Source organism: Leucoraja erinacea, chromosome 16 (genome assembly GCF_028641065.1).
Source record: "Leucoraja erinacea ecotype New England chromosome 16, Leri_hhj_1, whole genome shotgun sequence".
In the NCBI taxonomy this organism is placed as follows: Eukaryota; Metazoa; Chordata; class Chondrichthyes; order Rajiformes; family Rajidae; genus Leucoraja; species Leucoraja erinaceus.
Window position 1 is genome coordinate 12350440 of NC_073392.1, and position 26606 is coordinate 12377045.

Sequence of the window (26606 nt, forward strand, 5' to 3'; positions counted from 1 at the left end):
TAGTAGCCATTTTTTCTCAAAAAGCTCCTTGAGAACTTTTAGAAACAGAAAGATTGCCTCATTTAACCAGAACCATGATCCCATTTTGCAAATGTCAATGATTAGCACAGTTTGAAATTAGCCAATTTTAAAAAATTGAAGCACAACAAATAATCAAATCAGATGCAGGTTTGAGAAAACACAAATATATTAATTTCATGCTTCATCTCACTCACTATTTTCATATAATCACATATAATTTCAGTTTGTTTATCTTAAAAGTAATGCACGAACAGACATCTAATGGTAATGGGTTATATTGTTAGATCTATAAATTTGACTATGTGGTCGTCAATAGCAAGCTTGCATTATTTGATTCTTAGTTCTTGGTAAATATTTCTGCATGGCTCCCTTTCTGGTTAGATTTGATGATAGTGCATTTAGATTCTTCATTCTTCACCTTGTTTATTTGTACTAATCAAAGTGGGAGAGAGGAACTTAAATAGCTCAGGTACATTCAGAGATTAGCACACATGCTGAACCACAAATTGAATCATACTATCGTAAATTCTAATGTTTATATATTACATTTGAATTCATAAGAAAGTCTTCAAACAAATCAATTTGAATCTTTGTCTTTTTTCCCCATTTTGCATGAAAATAGCTCATGGTGGATAACTCGGTTGCTTATTCTCCTTGTTTGTAATTCCGTATATGGAAAGTTATCCAAGAACAGTGAGGATACAGGCTCCAATTCAAAAGAATGACAGCAAGAAAGTTATTTCCAGATAAGAACAAAGTATCAGATTCTCATTGGCCTTCAATGTGAATGATCACGAATGAACCATGTGCAAGCTAAAGCAATGCAAAAGCAATCAGTGGGCGACAAACATCCTCCATGCTAGTTTGCAACATTGCAAAATTGCATTCTCAGCCCCTTATGGCACTCACTATGCACTTATGACTGTACAGCCAACTTCTGCTCTATCCCCATTTACACGTTTGAAGATGACACCATTGTACTGCACCAGATCACAAACAATGATGAGGCAGAGTACAGGAAGATGATAGAAAATGTAGCAACATGATCTCAAGGCAACAACCTCTCCTTCAATTTGAGCAAGATGAAGGAGCTAGTTATTGACTTCAGGAAACATGAGGTTGTACATTCCCCAGTCAGCATCAGTGGTGCTGGAGTGAAGATTCCTCAGCACAAATATCACCAACAATTTGTTGCAGATCAGTCAAATTGAAGCTATGTCCAAGAAAGCACATCTATACTTCTACCTCCTCAGAAAACCAAGGTCACCATGTCTCCATCCTCTCTTACCAACTTCTGCAGGTGCAGCAGACAAAGCATCCTAACAGTATAAATCACATATTGGATTGGCAACAGCTCATCCAAAGACCTGTGGATATACACAAACCAGCCTCCTCCCTCCCATCAACTCCATCTACACTTCATGCTGGCTCAAGAAAGCAGCCAACATAATCAAAGACCCCTCTTCTCCCCACTCCAGTTGGGCAGGTGATATAAAAGCTTGAAATCACGTATCACCAGGTTCAGGAACAGTTCCTTTCCTGTACTTATCAGACTACCGAACGATCCTCCCGGAAGTTAAGAATGTAATCCTAGTCTCCAAATCGACCTCATTTTGCACCTTGTACTTGTTTTATTCTCTGCACTTTCTCTGTAACTGTAATGCTATAATGCTGCAAAACTATATTTGACATTCTCGTTTTTTTTTTTCCATTGCACGACCTATTGTACTTGTGTATGGCTTGATGGCTTGATTTACTGTATTATGTGCCTGATTAGAAAACAAACAAAGCCTTTCACTGTATATCAGTACATGTAACAATAATAAACCATTACCAATACCATTATCAGATCTAGCAGTGGAGTTATGTCAGGGGCTTGTACATATGTTATTGCATGATATACCTGTATTATTGTCTAAATTCTTAAACCCGATTTAATAGTTGATTCATCAGTCATAGCCAGCCTATGAAATACAAGGTATTCTTTGTTCTCTTCCATACAAAGCAATTTTTTACTTTGTTTTATTTGATTTATTACCGTTATTGTACATTTAGTGAAATTCAAACATCACTTCTGTTGTGACAAACGGATCATTTGGATTTGATTTATATATTTGCACTGAATTCTTTGTATACTTTCCGTTAATTTGTTTATTCTGAGATCTATCATGGGAAGAGATAACCAGACAGACCGTGAAAAAGATTTACTCAAAGTTCCTATAAGAAACAGAACATCCCGCTGACTCATGGAAACCTCTGTCTAATGACTGTACAATGGAGAGAGGGAAGATTTTGGATGGTACTAAGTGATGGAAAGGGCAATCCACCTCATAAACCAACCACCTCCTGCTCAACGGTGGGAAGTGTGTGCCTTTAACATTGTCAACCTCAGAACCCACAAAACCAGAGTGGATGCAAGTCATCCTTGAACTTCAAGATAAACATAACATGCTGGAGTAACTCAGTGGGACTGGCAGCATCTCCAATAAATTTCATGTCAAGACCCTTCTTCAGACATCCTTGATCCTGACAGACTGCCTAAGAAGAATAATATTTGTTTCTTATTCATCTGGCACTTCTGAATGCCGAGAGTGATGAAAACCCTATGACAGAGAAGAGTATTGATATATCTGAGCTTCCAAATATACTATGCACAAATCCCAGAAAGTACCAGATTAAGTCAGTGGTCAATAAAGACAACGTTTGAAGGAGAATCAATCTACTTTACAATCTACTTCATTGTGGCTTGGAGAGCAACAATTTACATGGTCGCGAAAAAATAAATGACAAACTATTGTCCTCTTAAAAGAGTGGCGGCTGGGGGAGGGAGGGGGAATAGCCTCATTACTGTACTGTCAGTACTGTCATCTAGCATTGCTGATATTATCACTGATAACCTGAATGCAAAAACAAAACAAAACAGGTGAATATTCAGGCTAAGTATTGTGATAAGTATAATTTCCACTAGAGGCAGGTAAAAATCATCTCAAACAGAAGGCTTCTCGCCATGATGTTAACATCTTGGGTGTTGTGTGCTCATCACAACTCAACCAATCATTTAAACGCACAGAATGCAAGTAAAAGTTGGATTGTGGGCATTTTGCTGCAGGAGAGCTAGATAGGGCACTTAAAGATAGCGGAGTCAGGGGATATGGGGATAAGGCAGGAACGACGTACCGATTGGGGATGATCAGCCATGATCACATTGAATGACGGTGCTGGCTCAAAGGGCTGAATGGCCTACTCCTGCACGTATTATCCTTTGTCTATTGACACACATCTGATTAATGGGCTTAAAGGGCTTCATTCTATTGTCTTTAGAAAAGTAACTAATGAGAGTTGATGTTTACGAAGGAACTGCAGATGCTGGAAAATCGAAGGTAGACAAATTGCTGGAGAAACTCAGCGGGTGAGGCTGCATCAATGGAGCGAAGGAAATAGGCGACGTTTCGTGTCGAGACCCTTCTTCAGGCTGATGTGGGGGTGGGGGGGGGCGGGAAGAAGAAAGGAAGAGGCGGCGACAGTGGGCTGTGGGAGAACTCGGAAGGGGAGGGGAAAGAAGGGGAAAGCAGGGACTACCTGAAATTGGAGAAGACAATGTTCATACCGCTGGGGTGTAAACTACCCAAGCGAAATATGAGGTGCTGCTCCTCCAATTTATGGTGGGCCTCACTCTGACCATGGAGGAGGCCCAGAACAGAAAGGAAGGATTCGGAATGGGAGGGGGGTTGAAGTGCTGTGCCACCGGGAGATCAGGTTGGTTATTGTGAACCGAGCGGAGGTGTTGGGCGAAGTGATCGCCAAGCCTACGCTTGGTCTCACCGATGTAGAGCAGCTGACACCTAGAGGAGCGGATGCAATAGATGAGGTTGGAGGAGGTGCAGGTGAACCTCTGCCGCACCTGGATAGACTGCTTAGGTTCTTGAATGGAGTCAAGGGGGGAGGTAAAGCGACAAAGTGTAGCATTTCCTGCAGTTGCAAGGGAAAGTGCCAGGAGAGGGGGTGGTTTGGGTGGGAAGGGATGAATTGACCAGGGAGTTATGCAGGGAGCGGTCTCTGTAGAAAGCCGAAAGGGGAGAAGATGGGATGATATGGCCAGTGGTGGGATCCTGTTGGAGGTGGCAAAAATGTCGGAGGATTACGTTGTTTGTGACGGCTGGTACGGTGGAAGGTGAGGAGAAGGGGGACTCTGCCCTTGTTACGAGTGGGGGGATTGGGAGTGAGAGAAAAGTTACGGGGTATAGATGAGACCCTGGTGAGAGCCTCATCTATAGTAGAAGAGGGGAACCCCCGTTCCCTGAAGAATGAGGACATCTTGGATGCCCTGGTTTGGAACACCTCATCCAGGGAACAGATGTGGCGTAAATGGAGGAATTGGGAGTAGGGGATGGAGTCATAGCCATGAGTCAGTGGGTTTGTAGTAGATGTCGGTCAGTAGTCTGTCACCTGCGATGGAGATAGTGAGGTCTAGAAATGGTAGGAAGATGTAAGAAATGGTCTAGGTGTATTTGAGTGCCGGATGGAAGTCAGTAGTGAAATGGATGAAGTCAGTGAGTTCTGTATGGGTGCAGGAGGTAGCACCAATGCAGTTGTCGATGTAGCAGAGGTACATGAAAGTCGATGTATTGGTGTTAATTTTCCAAAGATTCAGTGAGGCCCCCATTTAATTGCAAAATAGCTAATGCAAAATGGGAAACAAAAAAACATGAAATCACAGGAAATTTTTAGAATGCATTATTAAGAATGTTAAGGATCTTAAAAAAGATCAAAGTAAACACATGGAATCAATATGGTTTTGTGAAAAGAAATTTATCTTTGACCAAATTATTGGAGTACTTTGTAGAAATTACTGTGCTGTGGATATAAGGGTGCTGGTTGATGTACTAAGATCTCTAGAAGACCATGTATAGTGGGTCCTCATTCAGCAAATGTGGCGCAGAGCGAGAGCTCGTTGAGGTGTGGTTTCACAGCGCCAGACACCTGGGGCCCAATACTGATCTTGGGAACCGTCTGTGTGGCCAAGTAGGTTTCCTCCAAGTGCTCTGGTCCCAAACACAGGCAGGTCGATGGGTTAGTTAGCCAATATAAGTTACTACTTTTGTGTAGGTGAGTGGTACAATTTTTAGGGAATTGATGAGATTATGGGGACAAATGAAAAAATGGGATTACTATTGGATTAGTGTACATGGATGATTGGCATGGGCACAGTTGGCTGTAAGGTCTTTTTCAGAGCTGTACTTTTCTATGACTTTAGGTGCCAAATTGGAGGAATTGTGGATCCAGCCCAGACCATCACACAAACCTCCCTTCTATTGACTCAATTTATACCTCATGCTGCCTCAGCAAGGCCAGCAGTATAATCAAGGTTGAGTTGCACTGGGCCACTCCCTCTTCTCTACACTCTCCCATCAGGCAAAAGTTATGGAAGTTTGAAAATGCACACCACCGGATTCAGGGACAGTTTCTTCTCAACTGCTATCAGGCAACTGAATCATCATACCACAACCAGAGAGCAGTGATGAACTACTATCTACCTCTTTGGTGACCCTTGGACTATCCTTGATCGGATTTTGCTGGCGTCACCTCGCACTAAACGTTATTCCTTATCATGTATCTATACACTGTAAATGGAATGATTGTAATCCTTCTGCTGACCGGTTAGCACGCAACCAACGCTTTTCACTGTAACCTCGGTACACGTGGCAATAAACTAAACTGAACTGAGCTAACCTATCAGTAAGGACAGTGGATTAGCTGATACCAGGAAACATTGGCCATTTTCTGGTTTGCAGGGTATGTGTGCCTAAATGTGGCCACAACACCAACAGTATGATAGTTAAATTTTGCTGATGACCCAAAGATGGTTAGGGAAGTAGGTTGTGAAGACGACATAAAGAAGCTACAAAGGCACATCGGCAGGTTAGGCGATCGGGCAAAGGTCTGGAAAATGAATAATAATAAAATAAACATGTTATCGAAGAGGTGAGGGATTTCAGAGCTGAGTTGCAGAGAGGACCGAGTGCCCAAATGTAGGATTTGCAAAATGCAGCAATGCAAAGTAATTATGAAAGCCAATAGAATATTTTCATTTACTGAAGGGATTTTGAATACAGTTGAACAAAAACGTATGAGGGTTATGCTTCAGTTGAAAAGGGCATTGACCAGATCATGATTACTTGAAATATTGGTCTCTTTATTTAAGAAAGGGCGAAAATGCATTTGAAACAATTCATATCTTTGTAATATGTAAAAATGACTTGGATAAGAATGCAAGTAGTTTGAGTCGTAACTTTGCTGACAAAAGAAAAATTGATAGTGAAGGTGGTTGAATAAAATACAAGATATTGTCACCATTTGAATAATTAGTCATCTTTGAAAAGTTTCATTGTTATAATATGATTAAAAATCAAAGTGAATGTTCTTTTTGTAACTGCATTTAAAATAGAATTTTGTACTGTTGCGGAATACTTTTATGTGTAATAAATCACCTCCTCTAACTTCTGACCCTTCATGTAATTTGTCAAACAGTACGCAACAGTTATCATGGCGACACTCGGCTTATGCATGCTTTGTCAAGAAGCAAACTTTGCTATACATCAGACCCAAACATCATTAATCATCTATAATTCAACTTTGTAAGAGGCTTCAGCAAGGACAAGATTCCATATCAGCCAAAATTCAGTCAACACTCACATTATACAGCCACTAGCATTGCGTATTATCTTACCACTTTGCACTATCCACAAGGTGAAATATTCATTTTGGTTGCAGGTTGTATATTTTACTCCACATCACCTTAATTCAGGACCAAATGTTCCTCTTATTCATATTTAAACCATGCATGCTACTCATGTTATATCAAATTAATCGTAAAGCTTACACTAATCCTTCAGTTCACTCATTAACTGTTTTCTCATTAACATTTTCCAAACAGTTCGCAGTACTTTTATTGTAGTGTTCATTACACAACAGCCACGTTATCATAACTAAAATAGTAAGTATCTTACATTTATATTAAGGAATATTTTATAAACTTAGCTTTTTAACAAGTATATTGGAAGTTATGGATGCGCTCAGTTGATTTTCTTTCCATTAAATTAATCAGCTGTATGCTTGTTTTTTCCTCCTATGCATTGCCAGTAGCTGAGTCTATTCTTTAAGCAAATCTTTATATGTATATTTAAGATGTTTAAGAAGGAACTGCAGATGCTGGAAAGTTGAAGGTAAACAAAAGTGTTGGAGAAACACAGCGGGTGCGGCAGCATCTGTGGAGCTAAAGAAATAGGCCCGAAACGTTGCCTATTTCCTTCGCTCCATAGATGCTGCCGCACCCGCTGAGTTTCTCCAGCACTTTTGTCTACCTTTATATGTATATGTTCCTTAAACGCCTCATGGCAATAAATGTATATAAAACGTGGAAATTACACAGAACTATCATATTATCAAATCTTATCTTATAGCGATCTTTGCATATAATTACAATCTAAATGTATCAACTGCAATCCAACTTTCCTTCCAATCAAAACACTGCGGTGATTTTTAAGGCATTTTGCCAAATTATCCTCAATGTTAGACAATGTGAACATACAAAGGATTGCATGCCAGTATTGTTTAGTATTAAATGTCCTATTGTCATTTTGCCGTAAGCATGTATATACAAGGATACCTGCATATCTGTAGACTTCACCCTCTGCCAATTTGCAGATGAAAAATTGCCAAAGAATTGCTATTAAATAGGGGTATTTTCATTATTGGGCAAAAATACATTCACACATCACTTCAACTGTATCAAAAGCAATTCTTGATTAGTGGCTCAAAGCACACTGTAAGAGAATGGCAGCAGTCATTTGACTTCTTTCCCAGTTCCCTGTCAGTCAGTTTGATTTGATTTTCCCTTGCTATCCCTCCACATTATTGCACGTGTGAACTATTTTTAAACTAATGTTTCATGATATTGAAAATGCATGTGATAGCAGCAGTCAGAATCACTTGATATCAACTGCTAAAATCGATTATATAACATAAGACTTCAGTACTCTATTCCAGTTCACTTGAGGAAAGTTATTAACATTGCATTCCTTACCCTCATGCTCAGAAATTAAGGTGCCTCATCCATTAAATAAGCACCAGCCGCCAGTTTTATTTCAAGATTGCATGTGAACAGTGAGAAATCTTGCAGGCTATTTCCAATATTTTCCATGCAATCAATTTCAAACTATATAGGTTTTATTTGAACTAGAAAGATATATAGATTAGAACAATCCCGTCTTTAATCAGTGATGGACACTGCCCGGTCCATCACAAGTACTAACCACCTGCACCATTGAAAATATTCCATAAGAGGCACTGCCTCAAAAAGGCAGCCAGCATTATTAAGGACATCACCCTGGCCACACTCTCATTTCAGTCCTACCATCAGTAATAGGTGTAGGAGTCTGAAAACAGTGGCTACCAGATTCAGCAACAGCTTCTTTCCAACAACCATTAAGGTTTTGAATAATATAAACAGCAGCTACACTGTGAACGACAAACTGCTTTGGTTGAACTAGAGACTTCGGGGTCTTGTTTTGTTTTGCACCATATTGTGTTTTTTTTATTTATTTTTTTTTGTTTGTTTATTATGTGATCTAATGCTTACTATGTTCACAAACCTGTTGTACTGCTGCAAGTAGGAATTTCATTGCTCCATTTCAAGTTCAAGTGAGTTTATTGTCATGTGTCCCTGAATAGGACAATGACATTTTTGCTTTGCTTCAGCACACAGAACATAGTAGGCATTTACTACAAAACAGATAAGTGTGTCCATCAACCATAATATAAATATATACACACATGTACATATCAGTGCAATATCAGTACATCTGACAATAAAAACCGTTAAAATGGCACATTGGTTCCTTTTGAATGAGATGAGAGATACCATCTCACACAATGTGACAACGCAAAACCTGTGCATGTTCTGCAAGCGATTTCTCAGGAGATACAACATACCACATGTGTTAATTTCAGACTATACTCAGCGAAAGCCAGGGATGGTGCAAAATATGTGATTTTATTCACATATCTCATCCTCCCATTCATTGTAATATGGACAAGATGAATCTGATATTGTAAAAATCTGACTATCAGAATCCAAACTGAAGAAGGTTTCTGGTAAAGTGTGAGATCCGATATGGGAGTTAATATTTTTACAACTGCTATAAGAACACGTGCCAAAGTGATTTTATGAGATACCTGTACTAATGTACAAATAATGAATATATCTGTTGATAGATTTTACTCTCTGCCGAGCCAAAATAATGATCAGGCAAAATAATGCAGTGTTTTAGATATATCCACTGTGTGTGCCTGTGCCCCAATTCATAATTTCAGTCATGTACAATAGTGCTTTTCACAGAGTGCTGCAAAATCTAGAGCACATCTCCCTTGATGAGGAGGGATTTATGTCTCACACAAAAGATGATCTTCAGATTTCAGTGTGCCCTGTGGGATAGTTTTCTTTCATGGCTTTGGTTTGTCAAGGTAAAGTTTCAAAATACTTTGATAAAACGCACGCAAGATTTCTTTTATAAAAGTACCAAGGGAGAATGTGATTCTTATTATGAGTGAGTATGGAATTTGGTATTTGCTACTCAACACATACTGTGAAAAGGATCAAATGGCATGTCTCAAGCGGTTGCAGTGCAGCTATTCAAGAGTTCAGATTAATGTTGTAAGAAAATGGTTGAGAGCTAAAAGACACATTAAGAAGTGGCTGTGCAGTTTAATATGTGCCATGCATGGGAAAAGAGGGAATATTTTCAGCCAGGTTTTGAGCATGAATTTTAGAGAGGCAAAGATCTGGTCTTGAACCTCCCCAGAGACTGAGGCACAAGAGGGTAGAGACTAGATTCCTGGCAGTCAGTAACTGTGCTATCCACAAGATGACAGAGGAGTCAATCAAAGTAATGAATTCTCAGACATCAAACAAAGAAGGCAAGTGTATAAAGTTAAAATCGACCTCAAATCTTCACCCATTATTTTTTTTACAAATCATAATGTATGTCATTTTCGGGTATTTTTTCAAATGTAATTTTCTCTTTCCTATTTCCAAGATCGTTGTAATCCAGTTGGTAATTTTACCATTCAGTGTGCACAATATCACTTGTTTTAGAATCTTTAGGAAGCATGTTCATGAACTCTTGGAAGGTGTAGAATGCTATGACCCAGTCATTGGTCATTGGGTTTGATATCAATAGGTACTAAATATTGACATTGGGAGGGTCAAAAGGCTTGCTCTGTGTTGTATGATTATTTGATTCTAAGTCTTCTTAAGAACAAAATAAATTGCTTGCTTTAGAAGGCATACATCCAAAGTTACATCAAATTGAGTTGATACATTTGATAACTTCCTATTACTCTCTTAGCAATGCACCATGTTTGTTTGTTTTTTGGTAGATTAACTGAGTTTTAATAACTTTAAAACTTGTCCATAAAATTAATTATATTTAAAATGACACCAATTATTCACCATTGTACATATTCAAGTTCTGCAATTATGCATTTTCTCACTAAATTATTGTGCATTTAGTTTGTCTTTAACTTGCAATGATGACTGGCATGAGAGTATAACACATTTCCCAATACCTTTTCCTTATCAGCAATTACAAGAAGCTAATTTCTGTGGGTATCACATTAGTCAATGTCAGAAATTCTATCTTGTGCATCTGGCAGCAGCTGCATTGCCCCTCAGCCAGCTGCAAGTCACTGTTTCCTCCTCCAAAACTTTTCTGGCAGGCTGGTGACACCCAGGTGATTTTTTTATCTATTCAAGGGATGCAATGTTTACAGGTTGAGCCAGCATTTAACTGCTCATCCCTTATTGCCCTTGAGTGGTTGGTGGTGACGTGGGAGGAAACCGGAGGAAACTCACGAGGTTATAGGGAGAACATACAAATGCTACACAGTAACCGGCATGGTGGCGCAGTGGTAGAGTTGCTGCCTTCCAGCGCTTGCAACGCCAGAGACCCGGGTTCGATTCCAACTACAGGTGCTGTCCGTACGTAGTTTGTATGTTCTGCCTATGACTGCGTGGGTTTTCTCAGAGATCTTCGGTTTCCTCCCACACTCCAAAGACTTACAAGTTTGTAGGTTAATTGGCTTGGGTTTGTATACTTGATAGAAGTGTAAATTGTCCCTAGTGTGTGTAGGCTTGTGTTAGTGTGCGGGGATTGCTGGTTGGTGCAGACAGGGTGGGCCAAAGGGCCTGTTTCTGCGTCGTATCTCTAAACTAAACTAAACAACAGGTCAAATATTAATTATGTTTTGTTTGTTCTTAGTTATTTAGCCTTTCAGGTCTGAGATCTTGACCATAAAAAGTAATTTAATTAATCAGTGGGTAAGTTTCACCTCATGATGAACATAGATATTAATAATAGATTCCTACACCGCAAGACATTGGGATTGACTGCACAGCTGACACAGAACATGCCCCCAGTTGGGCTCATGGAGGTAGTGAAGAAAGAGCTGCGCCTTCAACATATAAAACTATTGCAACTCAATCATCTCAGACCCCAAAAATATCCCATGTTCGGTACCATGCATACCTTCTACAGGTTAGACATGGCTTTAAAAAAAATAGATGCATTTCTCTGTCATATCATATTGCATTAATCATTTAACTTGTTAAAACTGAATGTGTAACAACATGTATTTACCGTTTACAACATTACTGTTCAATATTTTTCAAAGAATTTGCAGCTGACACTCCCAAATACATTGGTGCCTGACATCTAATTCCAGAAGCATGCAGGCTTGTGTAAATGCCACATCACTCAGAGTTGCTTTCTGTAATATGCCGTTGGTGCACATGAATAAAATGTATTTTGCTTGCACTTTTCTTAAGAAACAGACAGATCTTTAGAAAGGCAATGAGGAGGAATTTATTTAGTCAGAGAGGAGTGAATCTTTGGAATTCATTGCCACAGATGGCATGACACCAAGCCATTGGGTATTTTTAAAGCGGAGATTGGTAAAGTCTTGATTAGTCAGGGTGTTAAAGGGTATGGGGAGAAGGCAGGAGAATGGGGTTGAGAGAGGAAGATAGATCAGCCATGATTAAATGGTGGAGCAAACTCAATGGGCCAAATGGCCTAATTCTACTCCTATAAATTGTAAAAACATATACGAGCAAGGTCCATACTATTCATACCAGATTTTCCTGAAGTAAATGCTACCAATTAAAATGGAGCAGTGGTGCAGTGGGTAGAGCTGATGCCTCACAGCACCAGAGACCCCAGTTTGATCCTGACCTTGGGTGCTCTCTGTGTGGAATTTGCACTGTGACCGCATGGGTTTCCTCTGGGTGCTCCGGTTTCCTGGCACATCCCAAAGTTGTGTGGGGTTTTTAAGGGTTAATTGGCTTCTCTAAACTTTCCCTTGTGTGTAAAAAATGGGTGAGAAATTGGGATTACCTAGAATTAGTGGTAATGGGTGATCAATGGTCAGCGTGGGTTAGGTTGGCCAGAGGGCCTGTTTTCCATGCTGAATCTCTGCAACAAAAAACAAATTTTAGAAATTTCTGAAGTACAAGCTTTAGTTTTGTGAGCTTTTGCAATAACTAATGCTGGAACTAATTTCACTTGGCTATGGATTGTGAACAATAGATACAAATAATAAGATTGTTGAGATGATAAATGTAAAGCTCCATGCAGATATGAATAAAAAGAAAATAATCGTTAAGATCAAAGTCTGAAAGTCTGAAGAAAGGTCCTGACCCGAAACATTGCCTATCCATGTTCTCCTGAACTCAGGGCGGGTGACAGAGTGGCACAGCGGTAGAATTGTTGCCATAGAGACCTGGGTGCAATTTATGGGTGCTGCCTGTACGTTCTCCCTGTGACAGGGTGAGTTTTCTTCAGGTGCTCTCATTCCTTAACTCTCTCCAAAGACATAGAAACATAGAAACATAGAAAATAGATGCAGGAGTAGGCCATTCGGCCCTTCGAGCCTGCACCGCCATTCAATATGATCATGGCTGATCATCCAACGCAGTATCCCGTACCTGCCTTCTCTCCATACCCCCTGATCCCTTTAGCCACAAGGGCCACATCTAACTCCCTCTTAAACATACAAGTTTGTCAGTTAATTGGCTTCGGTAAAATTTTAACTTGTCCCTAGTGTGTAGGATAGTGTTAGTGTACGGGGTGATCGCTGTTCGGTGAGCTGAAGGGCCTGTTTTCCCATTCTATATCTAAAATCTGAAGAGATGCTGCCTGACCCACTGAGCTACTCTGGCACTCTCTGTTGTTTTTTTGTAAGCCAGCATCTGCAGTTCTTGTTTCTACTTTAATGTAGCATGAACACTGTGCGTGCGGGTGTTGGTTAGCAAGTTCAAGAGGGGTTATCGAATGGTTAGCATCTATGGCTGTCAACTGTTAGAACCTACCAAATACCAAAGTAACTTTTCAAAAATCTGTGTTATCCTGAAATAGTGAAAGGATCAATTTGAATCACTTACAAGTTTAAAATGGTATTATCTGCACCCTCTCACTACAATGAACCAACTAACGTTTGCCTTAATCTTAAGGAGTGCAAGCAATGAGATCACTTAGGCCATGGCATCTGTGCTGGCTTTTTGGAGATCAATCCAAAGAATAATCGATTATTTTGCCATTCTAAAGAAAAGGGTTAGCTACATGAATGATAGATGGTGAAAATATATTTTGCTTACAAATTGTTAATGGGACTGGATGTTGGCTTTCAAACTTTCTAATCTGAACAATTTGATCTAATTCAGTTTAGTTAAAACAAAAAAAAGGAAGTCCTTGGTGAATTGTGAAAGCACAAATGTTGACCTTTCCCCTTGGTACAGTGGTCATAGCTCACAGTTACATTTAGTCATAAATCTCTGCTTAAATGTTAATGAAAACAAGCAGGAGTCCAGCAGTAGCACTGCTGAAGCAGTGATCTGAAGGAAAATAGTCAAATATGATTAGAAGCATGTGATGAAAAACCATGTGTCAAAAAAAAGGTTGTAGCAGTTTTAACTCTGTGATATAATGCACAATGGTGGATGAACCATGTCCATTGTACACCAAAATTAATTACCAACATTGGCCTATGATTTTATATTGAGACCATTTATGCTGTCAAAAACAACCCCCCTTGAGTAAAATGAAAATAATTCAAAGAAAAGAAAATACACTTTGGAGTGAAATCATACCCAGGAGGATTTTCCTTTCAACTACTGCGATGGAATCTGAAACATTTTACACACCAGTAAATTGCACCCAACAGGAAACAGCCTGATTAGATTTATTTTGAAAAAGAGGTGCCTTTTGTACATAGAAATAGTGGAATTGAAAGATGTTAAAAAACACTGGGTATGTATCTGCTAAACAGCTGTTAGAATCCATTCAACAAGTGGGGTAACAATACTGGGGTAAGTCACATTTAGTCAACATTTTTATTCCTGAAAATTAAACAAAGCTATGCAATGGAAAAGTGAGGAAACTGGAGTTAATTGACTTCAAAAATACAGATCAATGAAGAAATGTTAAAAGCAAACCTGAGCATTGATGACACAAGCAGGAAAGAAACAACTCTCCAAAGGTTACTAGTGACAATATCCACTGTCAACTGATCAACATGGTGCAGATGGACAGTTTCATTGGTTGGACTTGGAACAGTGTATGGGCGGCCGGCACTGTGAGGTAGGACAGCACAGGGGCATAGCCGTGGAGCCGATGTCTTTCAGCGTGCTGAGACCATTGATACTGACTGCAGGTGTTGTCTGTATGGAGCGTGTACATTCACCGTGACCACGTGGGATTTCTCTGGCTTCCTCTCATGCTCCAAAGGCGTATAGGTTTGCAGGTTACTTGGCTTAGGTAAAATTCTAAATTGCCCCTAGTGTGATGGATAGTGTTAGTGTACGGGGTGATCGCTGGTCGGCGCGGACCCAGTGGGCCGAAGGGCCTGTTCCCGCACTCTATCTCTAAAGTCTAAGTCGCTGTATCTCTAAAGGATATTATGGAATGAACCGCTAAATCTTGAGGTGACACACCTGATCATAGAACAACTGTACAGTTTCTTGCTCAGGAAAATTGCCCAGAACAACATCAATGTGCTTTCCAGGTAAAAGCATGGTCTACAAGAAGCAATTTCTGAACACAGCTCCTTGCTGCAGATTTCATCATCAGCAATTGATAACTGCCAAGTGTGTCCTTACTTTCTGTAACACAGGAGGCCAATCAGCTAGCTCCCAGCACGGTCATTGGTGGCACGGTGGCGCAGCGGTAGAGTTGCTGCCTTACAGTGCTCGCACGCCAGAGACCCGGGTTCGATACTGCCCATGGGTGCTGTCTGTACGGAGTTTGTACGTTCTCCCCGTGGCCTGTGTGGGTTTTCTCTGGGATCTTCGGTTTCCTCTCACACTCCAAAGACATACAGGTTTGTAGATAGATTTGCTTGGTATAAGTATAAATTGTTCCATGTGTGTGTTGGATAGTGATAATATGCGGGGGTTGGCGCAGACGGTGGGCCGAAGGCCTGTTTCCGCGCTGTATCTCTAAACTAAACTAAATCCCATCAGTCCTCTACTGTCTACAGTCCTGCAATTTGTCCTTTCAATCTACAGTCCTACTATTTATCCTTTCTCATAAGTCCCTCAACTCCTCTTGGCACTTTTGGCATTTATCTGCACACTCAAGGTAATTTATCATTACTAATTAACCTACCAGCACAACCTAAATTAAAATGCAGATATTGATCAGAAAAGCTTCTGACAATGGAGAAGAGTCATCCTCCTATGAGCTTGTTGTGTAACACTCATTATTCCTTTATTTATCGAATGTGCTTGACACAAACATATGATGGAAGTAAATCTTCAGTTCAATACATGCAAATATCTTAGCAAAGGCTATTTTCCCTGTACTGCCTTTTTTCAATCATTTCAGTTGAAACAGCAACACACATACTTCCAGCATTGCTATGGCTTGGCTGGGAGTACTGTTTAAGAACAGGACATCTGACTTCAATTAATGCAGGAATGAACCACATGTTTGTAGCATTGAGGCATTACGCACAGGATCTGCATATTTCAGTGTTTAATGTAACATTGTGTTTTCAAAACGACCTTGGACATATCCACATGAATCGTGATCGAAACTTGCATCCAAGTTGCATGGACACATGCAGGCTAACTCTGGTTTAGTTTAGTTCAGGGATACAGCATGGTAACAGGCCCTTCGGCCCACCGAGTCCATGCTGACCATTGATCACCCATTCACATTAGTTCTTTGTTGTTCTACTTTCTCATGCATTGCCTGCACACTAGGGGCAATTTACAGTGGCCAATTAACCTACAAACCCCATGACTTTTGGATGAGGGAAGAAACTGAAGTATTGGAGGAAACACACAAGGTCACATGGAGAACGTACAAACTCCACACGGATAGCACCTGAGTTCAGTTCGAACCTGGGTCTCTGGCGCTCTGAGGTAGCAACTCTACCAACTGTACCACTGTGTCACCATCCAGTTAACTGCATAGTGTATGGCACTGAGTTTTAATACACTGAAACGTTGTTTCCTGAGCTTGCATTAAATATCATTTCCAGGCTTTAGGTGGTCAAGGATTGAGCAATCTATGGAAAGGAGAATTATGCTGATAACGAAGCTCAGGCTGTGTGAATAGAGATGTTCAGCAAAGGCACCTCAATGTATTTGTTTTCTCCAGTGTGAAGGAATCAGAGAAGTGAGCTAATTTATTTCAAGTTGAGAGAGGTTCATCTGGATGATGCCCCAGTTAGTGAGCACAGAGGACTGACAAGTGTAGCATGTATAGACTCAGAGAGTCATACGGCATGGCAACATTCCCTTTGGCCCAACTTATCCATGGCGACCAGATCCAGATGCCCCTTCTAAGCGAATTCCATTTGTCCCACTTTTGGCCCATATCCCTCTAAACCTTTCCAAACTACGCATCTGTTGTTATGTACCTGTGACAACTACCTCCTCTGGCATACTCACCACCTACTGAGTTAAAAAAGTTGCCACCTCAGGTTCCTATTAAATCTTTACTCTCTCACCTTAAACCCATGTGCTCTGGTTCTTAATTCCCTTACCCTGGGTAAAATACTCTGTAAAAACACAGACAAAAAATAATAAAACACGGACAGGCTGCAGACCCTATCTATTCCCCTCAAGATTTTATACACATGGAGTTGATAAAAAGGTATTTCAGGATTTCATGGAAGATGCTTTCACAAGACCCAAGCATTCTTGAATCAAATAGACTATCACAATCTCATTTGAAATATTAAAGATTTGGAGTGAGGTGAGGACCATCAAGGATCGACCCTGTTCTCATCATGTGCAGGTTCATTCATAAGAAATACCATCATGTCGCCCAATATTAGTGCCAGAGGAGACAATAAAGTATTCAAAGTTTAGCATTGTGACTACCTCAACAGATAAAGCACATCTGAGCATGATGGATCAATAAGAGAGTCCAGGGTCCAAGATGTCTCAGACCGACTTCAGAACATACTCGATCTTCCCTTCACTATTCTCAGCATTGGATTGTCATGTTTTAGCTCATGAGGTCAAACCCAATGGGTTTAAGACTATATGTATCGTACCTGAAGTGCTCTCAATTATAACCAGTAACTATAACCATACTCAGTACCTAAAGGTATCTAAACAAACAAGCTTCATTTGTTTGTCACTTGTTCATCTGAAGCAGGCTCAAGGGCCTGTCCCACTTTCACGACCTAATTCACAACCTTTTTTACTCGTGGGCATTTTTCACCAGGCTAGAAAAACGCCCCGCTCTACTTGATGCCACGAGTACCTACAACTAGCATCACAACCTACCTACGACCTCCTACGACCTCATGACGACCATGCTGCGAGTATGAGTCAAGGGCAAACTCGGCAGAGGTCGTGAATTAGGTCGTGAAAGTGGAACAGGCCCTTAAATATGTAATTAATTGATGGGCGGGAGTGGAAATTCAGGCATCTAAAGAAATGCCATCTGGTGAAATTAGAAAACACATTTTAAGGGCCTTACTGCCTCAGTCTTGCCATTTTGGATGGGTTAAAAATTCTCAACATAATCCGCTTCATAAATTTTGCAAAGCTAATCTGCTGCAGTAAAAACTGGGAAATGAATCTGAAGTCTTTTTGTAAGACCTTCAAAAGCATATCCCGACAGGTCTGATAAGGTACAGAACTTAAAAGTCGACAGGGATGCCTGCTAACTGGCCCAGGAGGAATTTGTTGAGGGGGAGTGTGGATGGGGGAGACTGCTCTCAAGTCCTGAAGGGAGAATCAATTCAGAAAGTGATTAAAGATTAATTCCCACTTATGAAATTATTATTTATAGCACACTGATCAAAGACATATGCCTGCAGTTTACCAGAATAAATTTTGAGCACCATGCATTGGAGACCAAGCAGTTTTCTTAATGAGTTTACTTTCTCTCTTTAAATTGCTTCCAAATCACATGTGTTCAAGTCACTTATTCTCTCTGAAAATATCCATAATTTATTTAGATGTTACGTTTCAATGCAGGTAATTAAGTATTCAAAATTTGCAAAAGAGGTCAGTAATTAACACTGCTCTTTCACAAAGAAAGCCAGCGGACCTGAGAAATTGTGTTAAATACTTCTCTCAAATGGATGTACATGTGGCAACTGAACATCAGTGGATTAAATAAGAAATTACACCTTTAGATAGGACAAACAGGGGATAAATATTCCTCGAAAAGTGGGGATCCAAACAGCAAAATGAACAAACAGTTCATGGTAGCAAGGTCAAATCATTGAAAAGAACCTTAGACACGATGAAGGACATAGGAACATATTGTGTAGAAGGACAAGGCTGCAAGGATTCATCATTTAATAAAACCATGGCCATCTAATCCTGACAGCTTCACTGCCCTCCTTCCCATAACATGACCCTTCTTTAGATAGAAATCTATCTCAGCAGCCTTGAGCAAATGCACTGACTTAGCTACAACAGCACTCGGGTAGAGAATTCCAAATATCCTTGGAGAAGAGGTACCTCCTCATAAAGCTATGAAAATGCCAACAACCAACTGGGTTAATCAAGAGTAGAAAAAAAGAATATCAGAGAAAAGTGGCTGGTAATGCCAAAACAATCAACAAGGGCTTTCATGTAAAAAAAATAAAGTGGTAGACGGTAGTTAAGTAACCATTAGGTTAGTTATGTAATAACTGAATCAGTATTTTGGTTATGACAAATATGACACACGCACACACACACACCCCCCCTCCCCACCCTTAACTACCGTCTACCACTTTATTTTTTTTCACATAAAAGTCCTTGTTGATTGTTTTGGCATTACCAGCCACTTTTCTCTGATATTCTTTTTTTCTACTCTTGATTAACCCAGTTCGTTGTTGGCATTTTCATAGCTTTTCAACAGGTCACAGTTTCAGCTGAACTTAACTGTGACCTGTTGAAAACATTACACTTTGGATAATATGATAAAGATAAGATAGCAACATCACATGTGATAGATCATAGAACATCAATTGAAGAGCAAAATATTTTCATGAATTCTGAGCACATACTTATCTCGACACAAAATCTGCTTTAAAAAAACATGTTGAACTGACTATGTATCCTCATGGTTTTGTCGTGTTATTGTACGGAATTGCTGGGGCATTCATTACGTTACAAAATCCACAATATTTAATAAATATATTGACTCTGTGAAGTATGTGGGTGTACAATGATATATTATGAATCTACTTCAAACGTGATTATTACTGAAACAATCTTTGCTTTTATAGTTTGTTGCAACTGGCATGGAAATCCAATAGAATTTAAAGGCCACAAAAGGAAATTGAAATGTCTTATTTCCACAGGAAACTGGTAATTGGCTGATATGGCTACATTATAATGCAATCACACTAACCTGTGTACTATCGGGAAACCCTTAAAATAAGGTGAAAGGCCACGATATGAAGTAGGTGTGAGTACAAACAGCTGCTCGACATTCCTGAATGGATACAACTCAGTATATTTGATTGATAACAAAGAGCCAAATTTTCAGTGTTGAACCTACGAGGAATTTGAGTCTATTTTTCTCCACAGATGTCCTTGATAAATTGTATAGCTACAATGGATTGTAAAAAAATGTTTACAGAAGTATGAGACATCAAGGAACCCTCACAGAAATCTCAATGAAAATAAATCAAAATGAATTAAAGGGGAACGAGAACCCAGAAGGGAAGGAATTATTAATTATATATAAAAACATTAAACAGTACAGCACAGGAAGAGGCCCTTCGGCCCATAATGTTTTACCGAAAATGATGCCGTTAAACTAATCTCTTCTGCTGTCATGTGATCCATCTGCCTAAATTCCCTGCATATCTATGTGCCTATCTAAAAGCCTCTTAAGTGCCAGTATCATATCTGCTTCCACTTTGGAAGAGCATTCAAGGTACCTACCACTCAGTAAAAAACATTTGCCCTACACATTTCCTTTAAAGTTTGCCCCTCTCATCTTAAAGCTATGCCCTCTAGAACTTGACATTTCTGGAAAGGTGTTGACTGTCTACCCAGTAGACAAACCATACAGAAGGTGGCAACTTATTCCTCACAATGTTTAATGTACACATGGAATGGAGAACATGAGCTATGGGGCCACATGGTTGGAGCTGATAGCATTATCACTTTTGGGGGGAAATTGATGCATCCTAAAAAGAAGAGAATGGTGGAGACCGTGTGAGAAAACACATTGGAGAGTGTTTGAGTGGAGTATTGATAGTGACAGGGAATCAACGGAAATGAAGTCCCTGAAGTTGTGATGTAATTACATGACATCGATTTAATTAAAGTACGCAGAATGAAAATTGATCAAAGTCCTGATTCAGCAGCACCAGAGCTTACAACAGCTTTTTGAAGGACAGGAGAGTGATTGGAAAATCGATCGATTGATTAAGAAAGTGGATGATACTGAATATGCTGAACAACTTCTGTTTTTCTAAGCTTAATGACTGACCACTTCAAAACATACTGTTTGGCTTGGGAATAGAATAATCAGTTTTGTGAGTCCATCGAGTCTGTGGCATCTCGATCTCACACTGCAGAATTATTGATCGGTTTACTCAAAAAGGATTTGGAGAAGACCAAAACTGTCAACACTATTCCGCTTGTGTAGATGGTGGAATTGATGGGAACATCGGAAAAAATCAGGTTAAAATGAAAATGAGTGCAGCAATAGAATCTCAACATGGACTCAATCGGCTCATTGTCCTTCTAACTTCATAAGAAAATATTAAAATGGATGCTGCCAGACCCGCTTAGTTGCTCCAACACTTTATGCCCATTTTTTAAATTAAAATGGAAATAAGGATTATTAATCCTGTGATATGACAGAAATTATGGTTCAGGACAAAGCTCGTATCTGCACTGATCGGAATGTCTCGGATGCACCTCGCCTCGCCTTTCTCTACCACTTTTGGGATTTCTGGCCTCCATTTTAGTTGCTTCCATGTCTTTCCTTCTTCCCATCCTATTCCAGACCTTGGACTCGTATATTGATGAAGCAAACCTATTTAGCGACACTAACCATACCTCTGCACTACACTGATGAACTAATAAAAGTATATGGAAATATATATGTCACCCATTCCTTTTCTCCAGAGATGCTATCTAACCCACTGAGTTACTCCAGCTTTTTGTGTCTATGTATGAAAGTACAAATATCGATTGGATCATGGGAAATGGATCATCATGCTGAACAACAATGTTGTGAGCAGTGGATAAGATGTTGAATTAAAGCAACTTTTGTTCTCAGTTGGATATAAAAGATCCTACTGCACTCTGTTTATATTCTCTTTTGCACTACCTGATGTATCGCCTCTGGTATGATTCGCTGCATAGCATGCAAAATATAGTTTTCAACTGAATACCTGCAACAATAATAAACCAATATCAATCCCAACTAATACCAAGATCAGAAAGGTTCCACCAGTGTCCCGGTCAATATTTTTCTCTCAACTTGTATCCCTAAAACAGATTATATGAGCAAAGTATCTCATCAATGTTCACACAAAAAATTACAGATGATGGAGGAACTTAGGTCAAGCAGCATCTGTGGAGGGAATGAACAGGCAATGTTTTGGGTTGGAACCAAAAACATTGCCTGTCCATTCCCTCCACAGATGCTGCCTGACCCATTGAGTTCCTCCAGCACTGGTGTTTAGATCTTATTAATGTTTGCTGGAACTTTCAATGTGCTTATTAGTTTCTACTTTGCTTTAAAAAAAAAATCCTTCACTGGTTGTAAAATACTTTGAGCAAAATATTAGATAGCATCGGTCATTTCTGTTTTAACCAGAGCTAAATTGACAATGCAACAAGGGTGCCTTATATCAAAATAATATGATATTCTATGTGACTCCTGACTACAGTCACAAAAGTTCTGTATGTGCAAATGTTGGGCAGCCAAGAATCCTGACTAATGACAATTCATTTATTACCTTAAATGCTCTTTCATCCTAAAACTGACTCTAAAACTCTACAGAATCACAGCTCATGTGAAACTCCTGAAAGTATTCATAGTTCAGTTTAATTACAACACCCATGACAGATCAATTAGACAAACTAACAGTTGGCATTGGAGGACAAAGTGAAAGAGCATTTAAGGTAATAAATGAGTTATCATTAGAGGTTGGATGTTGACTGGCAAGAAGTTCTACTCAAGGTGCTTGACCAGAATAAGCCATATGACTGGAGGATGGTAACGAGAGAAGGGAAGCTCTCCATCTTCAACTTGTGCAGAAGCTAGACTCCATCGGGAATGGGCAGAACTATTATATTAAAACTTGAACTCCACCACCACTCTTGGTGTCCCATTTTGTAACTCTGTCAGCCCCAGAAACATGGCGACCCTTGGTGCGCTGCCAAGGTGAGGTCTGCTGTACGATTTTACCAGGTTGTATGCAAAACAGTTCACTGTACCTAGGTACATGTGACAATAAAGTATCATTGAATCTTATATCTGCTGATCCACAAAACATCAAGAGTATTCCACAGGATAATTGTTGAAATTACATGCTACAAATTTTGTACAACATCAACATAATCAGTTCCAAAGTTGACATTGCTTGACCAATACCCCACTTTTCCAGTATTTTATCATCATAAAAATAAATAAATTGCTTCCCAAGAAAACTATCATAAAGTAGCGGAATATTTATTCATAAAAGAGATGGCTTCATTAATGATTACAAGCAGTATTTCCCAATCGCTTTCAGAAGTATTGGTTACCTGAAGCCAGGGCTATTCAACTGCAACGGGTATCAAACAGTAGACTGGTTTTGTGATTTAATTACTCCCAAAATGATTGGTGCAGCGCTGCAGAGCAGAGTGAACCATTAGCTACATTCTGTTAGATCGGCAATGCATCGGTGAGTTTATTACTTTTAACTACCAAGAAAACAACATAACTATAAAACATGGCTCCACTTTTGAGGGGAAGGAGCTATCGTATGGACCGCAGAGCTTTGACAGAGCATTTAAATGATGGCAGAGCAGACATATAGCTCAAGGCTAGTGCCAACAGCCACCTACCTTGGCTCCAAGCATCGGTTACTCAACTGTTTACAGATTATTTCCAAATAAATACCCAGTTGGTGCCAATCATTTTAGGCACTAACTGATCCATAAAATCTTGCTTGAGAACCCAATTAATTCTTCTCCGTGAGGTTCATAATATGAACTCTGGCCTGCTTTAGACATGCCCCCTCCACCCCACCTAGATAGTAACTAATTATTGCCCAATATCTAACTTGACATTTAATTCCCACTGAGCGTCTTTTGCTTGTCGGCAGAGTAAATGTGAGGTTATCCACTTTGGTAGCAAAAACAGGAAGGCAGATTATTATCTAAATGGTTTCAAATTGGGAAAAGGGGAAGTACAACAGGATCTGGGGGTCATTGTTCATCAGTCATTGAAAGTGAGCATGCAGGTAGCGCAGGCAGTGAAGAAAGCAAATGGCATGTTGGCCTTCATAACACGAGGAGTTGAGTATAGGAGCAAAGAGGTCCTTCTGCAGTTGCACAGGACCCTAGTAGGACCAAAGCTGGAGTATTGTGTGCAGTTTGGGTCCCCTAATTTGAGGAAGGACATTCTTGCTATTGAGGGAGTGCAGCGTAGGTTCACAAGATTAATTCCTGGGATGGCGGGACTGTAATATGCTGAGAGAATGGAGCAGCTGGGCTTGTATACCCTGGAATTTAGGATGAGAGGGAATCTTATTGAAACATATAAAATTATTAAGGGTTTGGACACACCAGAGGCAGGAAACATGTTTCCGATGTTGGGGGAGTCCAGAACTAGGGGCCACAGTTTAAGAATAAGGGGTAAGTCCGGAATTGGCGGCGCTGCCCTGGCAGCAGTGGCTCGCCTGCAGTCCGTTTGTTTTTTACTTTTTTGTGTTGTTTTTTTCGTTTTGTCTAGTTAAGTTTTTAGTTTTTAGGTTGCGTTTATGGGGTGGGGGGTTGAAACGGGGCTTGCTGTCTCTCCCTTCGGGGGAATGCGACTTTTTTGTCGTATCCCCCTTCTCTGCCTCCGTCTGTGCTGAGGCCTAATGGCGGAGCTGGCGAGCTCGAGACTCCGGAGGCAGAGGCAGAGCCAGTCAGGACTTGTCCTGGGCGCTCCCGTGAGGGCGGCCCAGCTCTGGGCTGGAACGGTGCTCCCGTGAGGGGCTGTGATGCTCCCATGAGGGCGGCCTGGCGAGGGGCTGAGACTCTCCCGTGAGGGGCTGTGGCGCTCCCGTCGGAGTGGCCCAGCTCGAGTGAGGAACGGCACTCACGTGAGGGCGATCCGGCTCGGGGCTGGAACGGTGCTCCGGTGGCTGGGACGGTGTTCTGGCGGCGGTGACCTGAGTCTGGGGTTCGGCCGCAGGCCAGCGGCTGTGTCCGCTGGACTGGAGGGCGGAAGCTTCGACCGCCCCGGGCCGCGGTGTTTGAGCCGGCCCGTTTGCGGGATTCGGTGAGCCGCGGGACTGTCTGTGCCATCGCCCGGTGGGGAATCGCCTCAGCGCAGAGGGAGAAGAGGAGGGAAGAGACTGCAGCCCTAAGATTTTTGCCTCCACCACAGTGAGGAGGTGCTTGGAGGACTCACTGTGGTGGATGTTAATTTGTGTTTATTGTTGTTTATTATTGTATTATTGTATGTATGGCTGCAGGCACGAAATTTCGTTCAGACCGTAAGGTCTGAATGACAATAAAGGTAAATTCTAAGGAATTTAGAATGGAGATGAGTAAACACTTTTTCACACAGAGAGTTGTGAGTCTTCAGCTATGATCTTTGGTCTTCAGTCGACGGCCCGACTTTTGAATAACGGGGGAGGAGGAAGGGGGGGGGGGGGGGGGGGGGGGTGACGTCACTCGCAGCGCGAGGTAGAAGGGCACGCAGATCCATTGTGACGTCATTATATAAACATACATACAAACACACATACACACACACACACACACATCCAAGATCAGAGTTTTATAAACAGTGATAGAACAGATAGAACAGTACAGCTCAGACACAGGCCCTTCAGCCCACAAAGTCTGTGCCAACCTGAAACCAAATTAAACTAACTACATCTGCACATGATCTATAATACTCCATTTCCTGTTTGGTCATGTTCCTGTATAAATGCTCTTAGATCCCACTATCATTTCTGCTTCTACTACCATCCCTGGCAGAATGTTTAAGGCATCACCTCTATGTATAAAAAAACATATCTTTCATATCTCCTTTAAACTTTTCCCTCTCTCACCTTAAAGCAATGGCCTCCAGTATTTTACATTTCCTGAGAAAAGGGCTTTGACTACCTATGTACCCTACCTATACCTCACATGTTATAAACCTCTAACAGGTCGTTCCTCAGCCTCTGATGCTCCAGAGAAAACAATCGAACATCTCGCTAATCCAGGCAACATCCCAGTGAACCTCTTCACATCCTTCCGCTAATGTGGTGACCAACAATGCACATAATAATCCTAATCTGGCCGAAACAAAGTTTAATAAAGCTGCAATATGGCGTAACCTTAAGAGAGTGTGTCCCAATAAGGCAATGACAGGAAGCATGCCATATGCCTTATTTACCACCCTATTTACTACTGTTGCAATTTTCAGATGGGTTATGGACTTGTAACCTAATATCCCTCTGCATCAATGCTCCAATGTGTTCTGCCATATACCTTATACTTCCTCCTTAAATTTGACTTCTCAAGTGCAACACTTCACACTTGTCTGCATTAAATACCACCCATCATTTCCTCACCCATATCTCCAGATATGTCCTGTTGTATCCTTTGACAATCTTCATCACTATGAACAACTCTACTAATGTTTGTGTCATCTGCAACCTTACCAATCACCTGTACATTCTTGTTCCTGTAAATATATCACAGATCTCAGAGCACTGATCCCTGTGAACAGTAGTCACAGATGTGCAATTTGAGAAACACCCCACCACCACTGCCTTCCGTCTTCTACAGTGAGCTGATTTTGAATCCATATTTCAGAAAGAAGCCATGGGAAGGTGGCTGGTCTGTCGAT

At 40.6% G+C, this 26606-nt stretch overlaps 1 protein-coding gene across 2 annotated transcripts in view; it reads right to left on the reverse strand.

Moving 5' to 3' along the window:
* LOC129704532 (contactin-4-like) overlaps nucleotides 1–26606 on the reverse strand; it is a 796241-nt gene that overhangs the window by 90611 nt on the left and 679024 nt on the right. The gene's annotated exons all lie outside the window — the stretch shown is intronic.